We start from the raw sequence: 14,883 nt of genomic DNA on the forward strand, positions 1-14,883 counted from the left end.
CTCTCCCTCCAGCAAGGGAGAGAAAGCGGGGGGGAACTGTGTTCAGGAAGCAAACGTCTCGCTCAGGCTCTTTAGAGCGCAGGCCATGCCCCCTTTGCGTGTGACATCATGCATAGTGGGGGCATGGCCCAGGCTAGTGGCAGCAGCAATTTTTTGAGACAAAAAGGGGGGGGGTTTGAGACAAAAAGGGGTTGAGACAAAAAGGGGGGAGACAAAAAACACCAAAAAGCAACAATGAATACAAAACAGAGCAGCCAGAAAGAAGAGACTGGCAACCCCTAAGGGGTAAAAGCCTGAACAAATAAAAGTGTTTTCAGTTGTTGTTTTTTAAAGCAACCAAAGACGCCAGCAAATGGACACCCAAGACAGCATTCCAGAGCCTTGGGGCAACAACAGAGAAGGCCCTGTCCCACATCCATTACAATTGAGCCTTCCTCAATGTCGGCACACAGAGCAAAGCCCCCTCTGATGACCTTGTTGGGCGGGCAGAAACATTTGGGAGCAGACAGTCCTTCAGATATCCAGGGCCCAAACAATTAAGGGCTTTAACAGTAATAACCAGCACATTAAATATCTCAAAGGGCAGAAATGGCAGCTGGCAACTAGGCTACGTTCAGCCTTCTGAATAGGGTTGCCAACTGTCCCGCATTGTGCGGACGACCCGAATTGCAGTGGGGAAATGTGCATCCTGTTTGGGATGAGCTTTCTCCCACTTTTAATTTTTTTTTTTAAGAAAAACTTTTAAAAAAACTTTTAAAGCCATTGCTCTGTGGCGGTCACCGTCCCTTCTCCGCCACCGCCACGCCGCAGCAGCAGGAACAGCCAGTCCCCAGCCACCGCCAAGTAAGTGTGCCCAGCAGCTGCCACCTCTAGGGGCAGGGAATGCAAGTCCTGGCCCAGGTGGCCCCGGCCCCCAGCCCCCCTCAGTGTCCCGTTTTTGGCCACCACAATGTTGGCAGCCCTACTTCTGAGGCAAGCATAGTTGCAAAGTCCGCCACACTTCGTCTCAAGGGATGGAGAATGCACAGAAGTAGGAGAAGGGGTTTCAGTCTCTTCTCTCCATCCCTCTGTCAGGGCTATCTTTCATCAACCCATGACAGATCACCTTGCCCTAGGTGTGCTCGTGTCTCCAACACATCCCTTTGTCCCTCCCAACATCTCAGGTCATTTCAAGCAGCACCTGAGCAAGGAGTGGGACTGGGGAGGGAACAGCCAACAGGGCTTGCCAGCAGGCCACTGGTGGAGGGGTAAGCTACTAGCCATCACCGCCCCAAACACTCACTGCTAACAAAAGCACACTGTCCGCCAAGAGAGTCGCCAAAAATGCATCGTAGGAGTCTTCAGTCATGCTGAAAACTTCTTGCAAGGAGAGAAAACCCAGAAGCTTGTTTATCTTTGCAGATCACCATCACATAACCACAACTGCCAGCCCAAGCCGTGAGGAGCCTTAGTTACTAAAACCGTGTCTATTTCCTGCCCTTGAATGCACAGGAGGTCATCCCAGGTTCCAGAAAGTGGTTGGAGCCCTGCGGCCTAGTGTCAACTGACTGTGGTGGTTAGCACTTCTGGCGGGCTGGGGCCCTGTCTGCTTGGTATGCTGATGACTTTAACCTAAAGCCAGTTTGCACCCTCTCCTTCCTCCTGGCTCCTCTGTTACCCAGAGCAACAGCGGAGCAGTGGTTAGTGTCATGACCTTCTCTGGGCCCAAATGCCTGAGAAGTCACGGGGCGGCACACATATCTGTGCCACCTGTTTGAGGGGGGAAAACAAGACACCACTCCCTCGTCTTCCCACACATACCAGAGCAGGCAGAAAAATCTTGCCACTCCAGATAAAACCACAGCTATTCCACTGGAGCTGCCTGCTATCTTTTAGGCATGGGGGGAGAGAAGGAAGCAGGGGTCAGTGCTGCAGGGGTGTGCACGAACAGTTCGTGCAGAACCAATTCGCCTCAAACCAGGCCAAGTTCGGGCAAACCAGTTCTGCCCAGTAAGAGGGAGGCCAGGCAGGGGCAGGAAGAGGTGCTGGCGTGGCTGCCGGTGCATCTGCTGTCCGCGCCAAGCACACTTTCCCTTTAAAAAATATATTTATTTATTTATTTATTTATTCGATTTCTATACCGCCCTTCCAAAAATGGCTCAGGGCGGTTTACAAAGAGAAATAACAAACAAATAAGATGGCTCCCTGTCCCCAAAGAGCTCACAATCTGAAAAGAAACGTAAGATAGACACCAGCAACAGTCATTGGAGGTACTGTGCTGGGGGTGGATAGGGCCAGTTACTCTCCCCCTGCTCAATAAAGAGAATCACCACGTTAAAAGGTGCCTCTTTGCCAAGTTAGCAGGGGGATTTTACCTCCTTTTACCAAGCCACCGGTTCTCGCCTCCACGCCTGCATTACCAGTGGCTTGGTAAAAGGAGGGGTGATCGTGCTTCAGGTGGCCAGCATATTTGCACTGCTTCAGGGCCTTGTTGAAGCCCTTCCATAAGGTCAGGTCGCTCCAGTTCGTAGCACACACCAAGAATTGCAGCCATGCCAGCAGGGTAAGCAGGTCTTGACATCTCTCGCTATCCCCGCCCAGCCACCTCTTCTCTCCTGAAGGCCCCCCCCCCCAGCCCCTGTACTTGTAAAGGGGAATCCTCACTGTATTCCCCATTACAGGTATATCCCCTGAACCGGCCTGCGAACCGGTTGGGCCCGGTTCGATCGCCAGGCAAGAGCCAGTTTGGCTGGACCCGAAACCGGACCGGATTCAAACCGAACTGTCCAAACTGGTTCCATGCACATTCCTACAGTGCTGTGACCCAGACATTTAGGGTTTCCAAGAGGTTATTTGTATCAGCCAAAAACTGACCTGGCCTGGGCACACATTGAATTCAAAGTGTGTTCAGAGTAAGAAACACCACCCAGCAAAGAAAGCAGGCCTCCAATGGCTTGTTTGTATCAGGGCCTAAGCCATTTTCAGCCTGTGAGGAGGAGGAGACGAAAGGAAAATGGTAAACATATACATCTAACTTATACTCTCAGACAGTGGCCCACTCAGATCATCAGTGCTGTCTCCTGTGACTTGCAGCTGTCCTCCAAGGCATCACATAGAGGTCTTCCCTACACCTGCTTCTTTTAACTGGAGATGCCAGGGACTGAATTTGGTACCCTCTATATGCAAGGCACGACCTCTGCCACTAAGCTACGGCTAGGGGATGACCCTTCCATGAGGCAGGGTGAGGTGGTTGCCTCAAATGTAGGTGTGAGGAGGGGTTCAGGGGGCAACAAGTGCCAGGCCTCCACGGAGGCCACCCAACTAGTCACAGCCCCTGCCCTTCCTCATCCTGCTGGGGTACCCTGTTCATTTGCCTCTCGTCACCCCATGGAGATGCATCTCTTCTTCCTGACCCTAAGGTTTTTAGTGCCCTCAGCAAAGCCTGATTTTTGCAACCCCTCCCCAGCTGAGAAGTGCTGAGCCTCGACTTTAACAGGAGCCGCGCAAGCTGCTCATTCATTCGGTTGAATGACCAGCCTGTGTGGAGGGTCCGTGTATGGCTAGACTATGCTGGCTTGAGGATGCTTTAGGAGTGAGTCCCCACCAGGCTGTTATGGGAGCAAAACTCTAACACTTCAGAGATGAAAAGCTGCTGCTGTCAGTTTGGAAATCCAGTCTGAGACGACCTTTTTCTTCCTGGAAATGAATGCTGAGGCAGGCAGTTCTTACTCAAGAGAGGGAGTGTAGCTTATTATTGGGGGCTGAGGTGCAATGAGCAAAGAAGACTGTGCTTTGGGGTACAGAATGTGCCGGACCTCTGGGGAGCGAAGTGAAGCATTACATCTTACATTGTACATCTTACATCTTACATCACCATGCAATATGTCAGTGATAAACCAGAAAAGAGAGAGAGAGAGAATAAATTGGGAGTGCTATATTCTGGTACTGTTTATGTCCACCCCCCACCAAGAATTGGTGCCTAGGTCTGGTGCTGACCCTGCTACCCTGACTTGAGCTAGGAATTGCCTGGCTGGGTGGAACAGTCTGAGCATGCTTGTGTGTCCATCTCTGCCTCAAGAACATGGTCTGAGAATGCTGAGCACTCACCCCCAGATGGGAAAGGGGTGCCATACTGGCCTTCATCTCAGGCAGCAAAATGTCATGAACTGCCCTTGCCTTGACAAATTCTAAGAGGAAAATTGATCTGGCAAAGCAGCAGGGCAATTCAACGACTGCTTCACTACAGAACTGTTGTTGTTGTTGATGATGATGATGATGAAAATAAATAAATAAATTGTGTGTGTGTATAACACTCACTTAATGGCGCAATGGGGAAATGACTTGATTAGCAAGCCAGAGGTTGCCAATTCGAATCCCCACTGGTATGTTTCCCAGACTATGGGAAACACCTATATATGGGACTATGTTTCCCAGACTATGGGAAACACCTATATTGGGCAGCAGCGATATAGGAAGATGCTGAAAGGCATCATCTCATACTGTGTGGGAGATGGCAATGGTAAACCCCTCCTGTATTCTACCAAAGCCAACCATAGGGCTCTGTGGTAGCCAGGAGTCAAAACCAGCTCAATGGCACACTTTACCTTTCTTACCTTTTCCAACAAAAAATATGTTTTCCTTTTTTCCAAACTAAAAAGCCCCAGATGCTGTAGCATCTTGCCCCATAAAAAATATGTTCTAGGCCCCTGATCACCTTGGCTGCCTCCTTCTGCACTTTCCCCTTTTCTATAATGTCCTTTTTGAGATATGGTGACCAGAAGTCTGGTGTCAAATGATATGGTGTCAAAGAAGGCCAGCAATTATAACATGCAAGAGTAACAAGAAAAACCAAAAATGTAGTAGTAGTAGTAATTTTAGGCAAGTGAAGAAAGTCTTGCCTGCAGTGTTACCAAGACAGAACTTCAGGTATCCTTTATGGTGGAAGGATGTTTTCCCTTATTACTAAGGATTTTGGAGTCCCTCTAATAGCTCAGAGGGGGAGTGGCTTGCCTAGGGAGCAAGAGGTCGTTAGTTCAAATCTTTTCTGGTACATTTCCCAAACTATGGGAAACACCTATATCGGGCAGCAGCGATATAGGAAGGTGCTGAAAGGCATCATCTCATACTGTGCAGGAGGAGGCAATGGTAAACTCCTCCTGTATTCTACCAGGAAAACCACATGGTTTTTTGGACTTGCCAGGAGTCGATACTGACTCGATGGCATGACCTTTCCTTTCCCTTTCCCACTCTTTCAGTGTGCATGTGAATGCTGTTGAAAACAGGCAGAAAGCAGAAGATCATTGGAACATTATAAACTTGATATTTAAAATTAAGGATTTAGGAAATGCAAAAACCAATTGAAACATAACACATCAATGTCTCAGTAAGACCCCTAATTCAGATTTGTAGCCTGTCTAATTTAGACTGTTCCCTAAGTTTAACACTCGCCCTTTGGAATTGGCAGTTTCTCTGAATGTGAAGTTAAAAATGCCTTGTCTGGTCATTATCCCAAGATATACTTTTTGTCTCCTAAAACATATTGCTTGGATATGAACCCTATTTATGTCAACTGGATTTGTTCAAAAGCAATGAGAGACTCAATGTAACCAACCTTGTAATTCAGGTATATAATTAGGCCTACATTTTGCCTCAACCACCGTTGCTTGTACTATCTTTAGAAAAGACGTGTCATCAACACATCATCACCGTGAGCCAAATGACTGTCACAAGCCGACTTTTGCCACCGGAGCTCCTCTTTAAACAATCCGATGGTTCAGATGAGAAACAGGTTTTGTGGGTTGGATTCTGCTCTCATTCAAAACTGAGTGTGCGAAACTCTTGTAGGCTGTGTTTGCAGGCAGAATGCAAACTATCCTCACAAAGAATATTGTATTCGTTTCAAAAATGTACCTCTCACTTGTCTTCCACCTGGAAACTTAAAGCCGCTAACAGCATAGAAATACAATTAAGGCAATATGATCTGTTTTCAGCATGCTCTGGCTAAAATAGCATACTTACCCCTCACACACACACCCTACTAGTTCCACTGCACTGCGTTTAACACAAGGGTCTCAAACTGCAGACTTCCTGCAGACATGGCCTACAACTCCTATCATCCATGGCTGTTGGCCATTGTGACTGGGGAAGATGGGTGTTGTAGTCAAACACCAGCTGGCGGACCTAAATTTTAGACCCCTCTTTCAATAGTACCCTGGAACACAAAACTTAAGCGGATGAATTTTTTCCTGCTAGAGACCAACGAAAGGAAAATGTTCGCCTGCTTGATATCTGCACACCAAGCTAGTGTATATGAATCAGAATACTACGGCAATCACAAAAATAAATGAGTAGTGCCTTTCACACCACAGTGATAGTGTGAACAGTTTGCCAAAGCCATTTCCAGGACATGCAAACGATGGCTTGATTTTATTCTATTTCTACAAGATCTGCAGCATGCAAGGTGCAGTTGCCTTTTGCACCTGAACTCCCACTTAGTACTGTTATTGGGACTGCTCTGGGGTCTTTGGTCAGCACCCCAATGTTCAGGCTTTGTGGGGGAATTAACGCTAAAAGGGGGTCAGCTCCACGTCAGTTTTAATTTGTGCAAACGTTTGGACTCAAGGAATGACTGGACTGAGACAAGGTTGTCATTTCAAAATAAAAAGAAGATATTTATTGTAGGGAGGGGTACAAAGAAGAGAGGAATGTGGTTAAAGCGATTTTACTATCAAAAATAAATTTAACTACAAGGAGGTGTTTTAGCTTAAAGTCTGAATTGTGTAAGTTCCCGGGTGGGCAAGAGAAAGAAGCTTTTAGAGAAGAAGAGGTTTACATTTAAGAAAAGGCAACAGACATAGATTATGGGCCCAAGGAAGGGCGAAGGCTCATATCACCTGGAGGCTTTACACACATGGCCTTTAATTCAAATCCACTCTGGATTGGAGTGTGCCAGTCCACATATTAGTTGCATTTACCCCGATGTATCATGGACCAGTACAGACATGACTCTGTTTTCCCCCCAAGTGAGGCTGGGCATTCTGGCTTAGCCCAAAGTATGTCCGGCTTTAAAAAATCCTGAATTTCCAGTGGCTTTTGAAGAAAACCTGACGTTTTCCTTTGTTGTGTGGAGGGACCATTGCTGACAATTCCGCTTACTTGCACTTCCATGTTGTTGTTTTTTAAATGTCTGCTGGGTGGATTTCCGTAAATCTACCCAGGTGTCAGCAAAGGAGAGTTTGACTGCTCAGTCTGGTGTGTTTGAGTGATTTGCAATTGCATGCGTTGGGGGCAGGGGGAGGGGTTGTTGCAGATTGATGCAATTCTAAGGAGTCCAGAAGGGGAGGGGGGGAGGAATTCCTAAGTTAAACACAAGCACAAGCAAAATGTGTGTCTTCAAAGTATGGTCACCATAGCAACACAGCTTACATATGCAGATGTTTGGAAGCTTAACAATGGAGACTGCAGGTTCGGGTTAAGTTCTGTTGCTTTGACTTGTCATTTTTGCAGACATCCATCTGGCTGTCAAACTAAAACAAAGTAAGACTGAAGTGCGGTGTCTTGTGCCTTCTCCTGGGATGTGATTGGTTGGAGGGGGGAAATTGAAACCAAGAGTGGGAACTCACGTAGGAGAAAGGTCACAGGGAGTGCGCGAGGAGGCCACAGCTATGTAAATTGTCAGTTTAATCCCCGAAGTAAACATCTTGCAAATCTGCTGCAAAGCGGATTCGGTCTTCAGATACCCCGAGGCATAAAGCCATGTGTGAAAAACCTCCTGGTCTGGACGGCGAGACCTCAGGGCTCCTGGAAGAACTGCAGAATCTCACTCCGCAGGGACAGCATGGAGGCAGGGAGGTTGAAAGGAATCGTAGGGAGAGATGCATCCACAAGGATTCTTCATCCGTGGGGCCAGCTTCCTATAGCTGTGAGGAAGGCTGGATGGATCAGACAGAGTACTGATCTGGGGAGAGGCACGAAAAGCTGGACACCCCCTGTTGTGATGGCGAGTGGGCAGCAGATCGCCCAGAAAGCCGACGGGGTCCCAAGAATAACACACACAGGGGAGCATACAAGGAAGCACACTGGATCGTGTCGTTGTGGATACTTATACCCAAATTAATGTCCTGGGGCAGAATTCCTCTTGCCCTTTCCTTCTGATTAGAAATGTCAGGATGAACCTGCATGGAATGCACGGTTGCTGATCGCTCTTCCTGGGTGTAACAATTGGGAATTGCCTAGATTGGCCAAGGCTTTTGTCATGAAAACAGAGGGCATAGACGTGAGAAGGTGGATCTGCATAAATGGAAAAATCCAGTAATCGAATCAGTCCTTTTGATAGAACCATCTTTTGGGTTTGTTGCTTGGTCCTGTGTGTGTTTGGGGGTTGGGGTTTACATATGCAAGCCTTATCTGTGTTCTTCCTGTTGAGCTAATTGGTCCATTAGCTGACTACTATCCTTTTTGTGGAAGGAAGGGAAATTCAAGGCGGTTCACCCTGAGTGCAGAGTGGCCTTGGCTGAGTTAACCTGCTTTTGTTAACTTCAGGAGTCTGCTTAGAGCTGGGGTGTGTGTGCATCTATTCCCCTTTACAATTTGCTTATTTTGGGAGCCGAATCTAGGAGCGACTGTCCCACTGTTACTAAGTTACGTGTCCCCATGTGAATAAACAGGGAGCTCACGATGTAGTGAGACTCCTGAGCATATACAGAGTGAGATCTCCAAGCGTGGAGACTCAAACACGAACTATGGGGCTCCTGAGAGAAAAGCTTTGCTAGTAACAGTACCTTGTTCTAAACAGATATCTTTTATTCCAGAATATCTCCACTTCATGCGTACGTTTCATTGGGACAACTGGAGAATTTCCCCACTATGCTATCTGTCCAGCTGAAAGATTTACATACTGCAATGATAAGCCTAAACCTAGGGTTATTAAATCTAGTTTTGTCCTCTGGGCAATGGTGTAGCCATCATTGGACTAGGGAGGGGGGAATGTCCCAGGGCCATTGGGGTCTGGGGGCTGCCTTGGGGCCCACTTGGTCTCCCAGGGCGCCCCTTCCACCCCAGAGCACACAGCAGGCGATCAAACTGCACTCCGAGTGGGATAAGGTGGGTAGCACTTCTGCATTCGGATGCTGGCCATGTCCCTGCATAGACATCAGAAGCATGCTGATGCAGGAGGCATGGCCAGCATCAGGACACAGACACGCACAGCTATTTCCTGCCCCTCTCCCAGCCAGCCAGCAGTTCCTTCACCTCTGGGTGCTTCCTTTTGCTCCCTACAGAATGAGGGAGGGGGAAAAGAAGCACCCAGCCAGCAAAGGAATCACAAACCCGCTGGGAGGGGCAGATGATGGTGGTGCATGTGCACCCCAATACCAACCATGCCCCCTGAGTCGGAGTGCTGCTGGTGTTGACGCAATGGGCATGGTGGCCAGCACTAGGGCATGCTTGCACCCCTGTCACCGCTGAGTAGGCAGCAGTGGCCAGGGGGCAGTCAAAGGCAATGGGGTGGGCTGTCTGGCGGGGTGGAGGGGTAGGCCATGAGGCAGCCGCACATGCAACCTTCCAATGTTTAAATTTTGAGCTAGCTAGAAAACTGAGAACTGCAGCCCTCTTAACAGAACTCATATCATAACATTTCGCTTTGTTTTATTTATGTATATTAAAAATCGGGGGCAGCCCAAAGTACTGTAGTGCCTGAGACAAGGTGCAAAATGCAGCCTTGTCCCATGCCCCTTTCAAAATCAACCCTCGAAAGCTTCAAACGTGCATGGAGCCAGGAGGAGGGAAGGTTGCCAGCAGCCTCCTCTCCTCAGGCTTCTTGCAAGTTTAGCAAGGAGTGTGAGGAGAAGCACTCCTTGCAAATTTTGCAAGAGTCCGGGGTGGTCCAAAAGAGCTGTTCTGATGGCAGAAATGGGGGGTGGGATCTAGCTGCACTGCTGATGCTCCAATAATCTGCTGCCTGAGGTCACTGCCTCACTTTGCCCCATGAAGGGGCCGCCCCTGTTAAAAATCTAAGAATGGTCATGCTAGATCAGAATAATGGACTGCCTGTTCAAAGAACTATGTTTCTACCAGATACTCCCAGGAAGCTCACCTGCAATCATGCACCTTTGAAAGATGGCACACTTATACACTCTTTCCAGCTTCCTAGTTTTTTCTTTCACAAACCAATCACACACCCTTGATTTAAATGAGCATATCAATAAGAATTTTATTTACACTGCCATTTAAATCAAGGTGACTAATGTGAGCAATTACTTAGGTGCTTGCAAGCCCTTTGGAATGCTGCTACGAAACACATCACGATGAGCTAAGTTTCTAGTGAGCGAGCACATGGTTCTGCAATGGAAAACATATTCGTTCAATTATCATTTGATATGGAAATAGCAATTGATATAAGTGCTTGATGAGTCAGATCTGAAAAGGGAATGTCCTAAGATCGGGTACTTTTCCAACATGGAAACAACTACTACTAGCAAAAAGAAAAGAAAAAAAGACATCATGATTGTTCTTTTTTTTCCTTCCCCTTCCTGATTCTGCCAAAATCTGAATTAGTCTGCAGAAAATCTGCAGAAAAAAGCTCCCTGCCTAATGTTTGTCTGCATGTGCATAGAGGAAGTAGTGGTGTACCCTGTGAGAGAAATCTTAGAGAAATCTTAGCTGTATGTCTATGTTTATAAGATAAATTAAGATACGTCCCATTCACAGAAAAAATACACATATTCTAACATATATATTTTAGTAACAAAAAGGGAAAATGGAGTGTCATTTTAATATTATGTAATCTAAATATCAGCTAAGATTAATTGCAGACCATCTTTTGTCTTCTGGTTTGCAAAGACCCCATATGTTCTGCCTGTGCTGGGAATAGATCTGAGCAACTGCTAGATTTTTAAAAATAATAATAATTGGGAAGTAGTTGTTTTTGCTTCGTTGTCCCTGTCACTCTTGATGCAAATCAAGATCTGCCTTTCATCTCAAAGAGGCTAATCAGCTTAAATCTGCCTCCTGATCTCCATCTTGAAACGGCTACAAACTGGAACATGGAAAGGTGCCTCATACCGAGTCAGACCATTGGTCCATCTAGCTCAGTATTGTCTACCCTGGCTGGCAGAGGCTCTCCAAGGTTGCAGGCAGGAGTCTCTCCCAGCCCTACCTGGAGATGCCAAGGATTGAACCTGGGACCTTCTACAGGCAAAACAGATGCTCTACCACTACAGTCCCATCCTTGCATTACTTTTGTGTGGGGGTGCAGAGACAGAGGGAAAGCTTGAAGAGCAGCTTCTCACTTTTTTACTTTTTTTGCGGGGAAGGAAAGACTTTGGGGGAAGCGATAAGTTATTAGGTCAGATGGGAGTAGCTCCTCAAACGCTTGAAGGAGAGGAATCTGCACTCCAACTTTTGTGTATACTTGCCTAGAATACTTTTTGTGTAGAACTGCACATGTGGATTGGCCCTAGGACACTACACTCAAGATATGTGTATATCTTGCAGGAGTTTTGCCATCTAATTCCAAGTGTTCACCATTCACACAATACCCAAGGGGGTGTCCAAACTCTGCAACATGTTGTAATGCCCATGTATGGAGTCCTACAACACTTAGGTATGTCTTTCTATCATATGTCTATGACAATGCAAGTAGTATTGTTGATTGATTGATTGATTGATTGATTGATTAAGTGCTGTCATGTAGGTGTCGACTCTTAGCAACTACATAGATAGATTCTCTCCAGAATGATCTGTCCTCAACTCTGCCTTTAAGGTCTCTCAGTCGTGCATTCATTGCTGTCGTAATCGAGTCCATCCACCTTGCTGCTGGCCGTCCTCTTCTTCTCTTCCCTTCAACTTTCCCTATTAGAGCACATTTCAATATATGGTGTGGGGTAGTGGAAGAGAAAGAGCAGGCGAAACTGAAGTCTTGGGGGAAGCCGTGGTTTTTACCAGAGCAAAAAAAAAAAAGGAAGGAGAGCAGGGCACCGCTTGCTGTGAAGATGCTTGCAGTGTGTTCCGAAACCTGGTGCTGAGTTGCTTGTTAGCAAGAACAAAAGAGGAAGGGAGACGTTTCTTCCTCTTTACAAGCATCACTTTTTCCAACCTTTTCTCTATCTCATGACAAACTCCTGTGGTTATTGGAAAGCTGGGCGGGGAGGGAACAGTGCAACCGAGACAACCTAAGCAGAGAAGCCTCCCTCTTCAGTGTCACAACTCAATACAATTGTGCAGATGTCAAACTTCACAGCCTGCTTTTAAGGAAGCGCATGGCGGCTCTTTCGTGGGTTCATTGTTAGGTAAGAGATTTTCAGGGTCCATTAGAGCCCTAAGTAAAGGTAAAGTGTGCCGTCAAGTCGATTCCGACTCCTGGCACCCACAGAGCCCTGTAATTTTCTTTTGGTAGAATACAGGAGGGGTTTACCATTGCCTCCTCCCGTGCAGTATGAGATGATGCTTTCAGCATCTTCCTATATCACTGCTGCCCGATATAGTCCCAGCGGGGAATCGAACCGGCAACCTTCTGCTTGTTATTTGTTTGTTTTAATTTAAAACATTTCTATACCGCCCAAAATGCAAGTCTCCTGGCGGTTCACAACACGTCATTTACACAAAAACATGTATGAGTGTACAGACATCGGAAAGCATAATGAATAGCGCTTGTTGCATGTTACATTAAGCAGATGCTTAACACAGGTGTGCATCTTTTTCCTTCACTAAACATCAACCCAACTGGGATTGTGATATGGATAGCAGGGGCTCTACAGCTTCACCCCTGCGGAGGACCTGATGTGGATTCTGCCTCCCCACTCAGCTACTATTAATTTTGGAAAGAATTCTCCCCTTAGCACCAGCGGAAATTTCCTTTCCAAGGAAAATAGCAGCTGCACAGGCCCCAATCTGGATCAAGAGCACCTGTGGAGAGACTAAAGCTCCCTCTCCCTCCCACACCATGGTCCCAACCTGCCTAATATATCTGCTATTTATTTCAGAAAAACTTTGAGCTGGTTCAGATGATTCAAGGCACACACAGTCAGGATGGGGATGTGCTCAGAGTGTGCCTGTCTTGATGTCACTGCTGGGCAGGGCATCCCGATGTGCTGTCATGGCATCCTTTCTTTAATCATGGATCAATTTGGATTGCATGCAGAGGAAGAATTCAGATGACTGCCCCTCACACTCAAGGATGCCCCATGATATGCTGGCCTTGGGCCGAAATAAACCAATACAGTTTGCCCCATGAGGGCATCACCAGCTACATCTTGGTGATGAAGTCAGTGATAATTGAAACCAGGCTAAGCACATCAGTATTAAGCTAGGCACATGGTTAATTAAACATGTAATCTGACTCATATTGAATCAGGCTGCTGGTTCATCTAGCCCAGTACAGTCATCCCTTGCCAACCGCTAGGGTTCCATCCTGGCAAAACCTCACCCTTGGCAAATTCGCAGTTGGCGAGGCATTAATGTCTACGGTAAACAGGGGGTTAGGGAATCACGGCCGCAAAAAGACCTAAAAACAATGGGGGAAATGCAAACAAAATTCTAAAAAGAATCATCCTCAAAAATCGTCTAATATCGCCAAGAATCACCAAGAAGAACGAGCAGTTGAACCTCTGGAAATTTTTTGAACTCCCCCCCCCACACACACACAAATCACTCAAAGGCATTTTAAATTGGCAAAGGACAGCAAGGTCAGCAAGGGTCAGCAGCACCAGGGAAGCACTGCAAATTCATCAGGATCCGCGTATCAGCGGCTGTGCTGCTCTCAGGACTGGCTCACAATCTGCCACCTGAAGCAGATTGGACCAGAAGCACTTCTTGGTAGGGACAGTCTCTATTTGGCAACTCCAAGTATAATTCACCAACTGATTTTTCAGCAAGGAAAGGGTTGATTAGGCTCTAGACCTGCACATATTGCCACATTTTGTTTTATGCTTTGCTATCCCGGAACTTATGTTTGCATTTCCTGTTCATGCACGTTTCTGCTTCCCAGAATCAGAGGCTTTTAAAAAATGTGTTTAAAAACAAAAAACATCCACTTTGCACAGCTGCATCCAAGAAGTGATACAGTGTTCCAAGAAGTTACATGATTCTGGTGTAGCTTCTGCTTAAATAGTAATTAGCTAACAAAATTAACAATGCATCTAGTAGAAGGGGTGCATAGTGCAATGGTACAAATCCTCCTTACAGTAATTCCAGGAGCATAGCTAGGGGAGAGGGGGCCCATGTTTGCCCCTCTCCACAGCAGCCCCTTGGAGTGAGGGAGATAATGAAGAAAATAGGGAGGGGTGGAGCTGGGGGGGCCCTCAGGAGCTGGGACGCTCAAGTTCTTTGAACCCATCCACCCAATTACAGCTACACTCCTAAGTGATTTATCATGTAGGAAATGTGCGCCTTTTCAGCAAAGCACAAGCTTTTCCATGAGAAAACCTGGAAGTCAAGTGATCAGAGAGCTGCAGGTCACCAAGTGCAGAGCGTGGACTGTGTCAACCTTGCATGGCAGACAGTAGCAGTTCAACAGAGAAACCAGGGAGAACAACAACCTAGATGCCCCCTTAATCAGAAGCACAAGGCTTTCCAGCTCGCAAGTTTGCTCACTCACTGACTCCATTCCAATTACAGGAAGCCTTCAGATCCGGAGCAAGGAAGCTGTTGTTAGGAAGCTCAGTATAAAGAACAACATTTTCCTTGCTGGCATAAGCTATCTTCACAGCAAGAACCATCTCTCTGCCCATTAGCATTAAGAAATGCGAATAAAAGGGGGAAACTCTATAGTCTTGAGAATGATAGACTTATAGAGCTGGAAAGAGCTTTGTATAGTCTCCCAGTCCAGTCCCCTGCTTGACACAGAAAATCCAGCATTAGAACATCTGTAAACAGCTGTCCAGCTGATGCAGACACCATTTTAAGTTT

This window comes from Hemicordylus capensis, chromosome 6, assembly GCF_027244095.1.
Source record: "Hemicordylus capensis ecotype Gifberg chromosome 6, rHemCap1.1.pri, whole genome shotgun sequence".
NCBI classification, from domain to species: Eukaryota; Metazoa; Chordata; class Lepidosauria; order Squamata; family Cordylidae; genus Hemicordylus; species Hemicordylus capensis.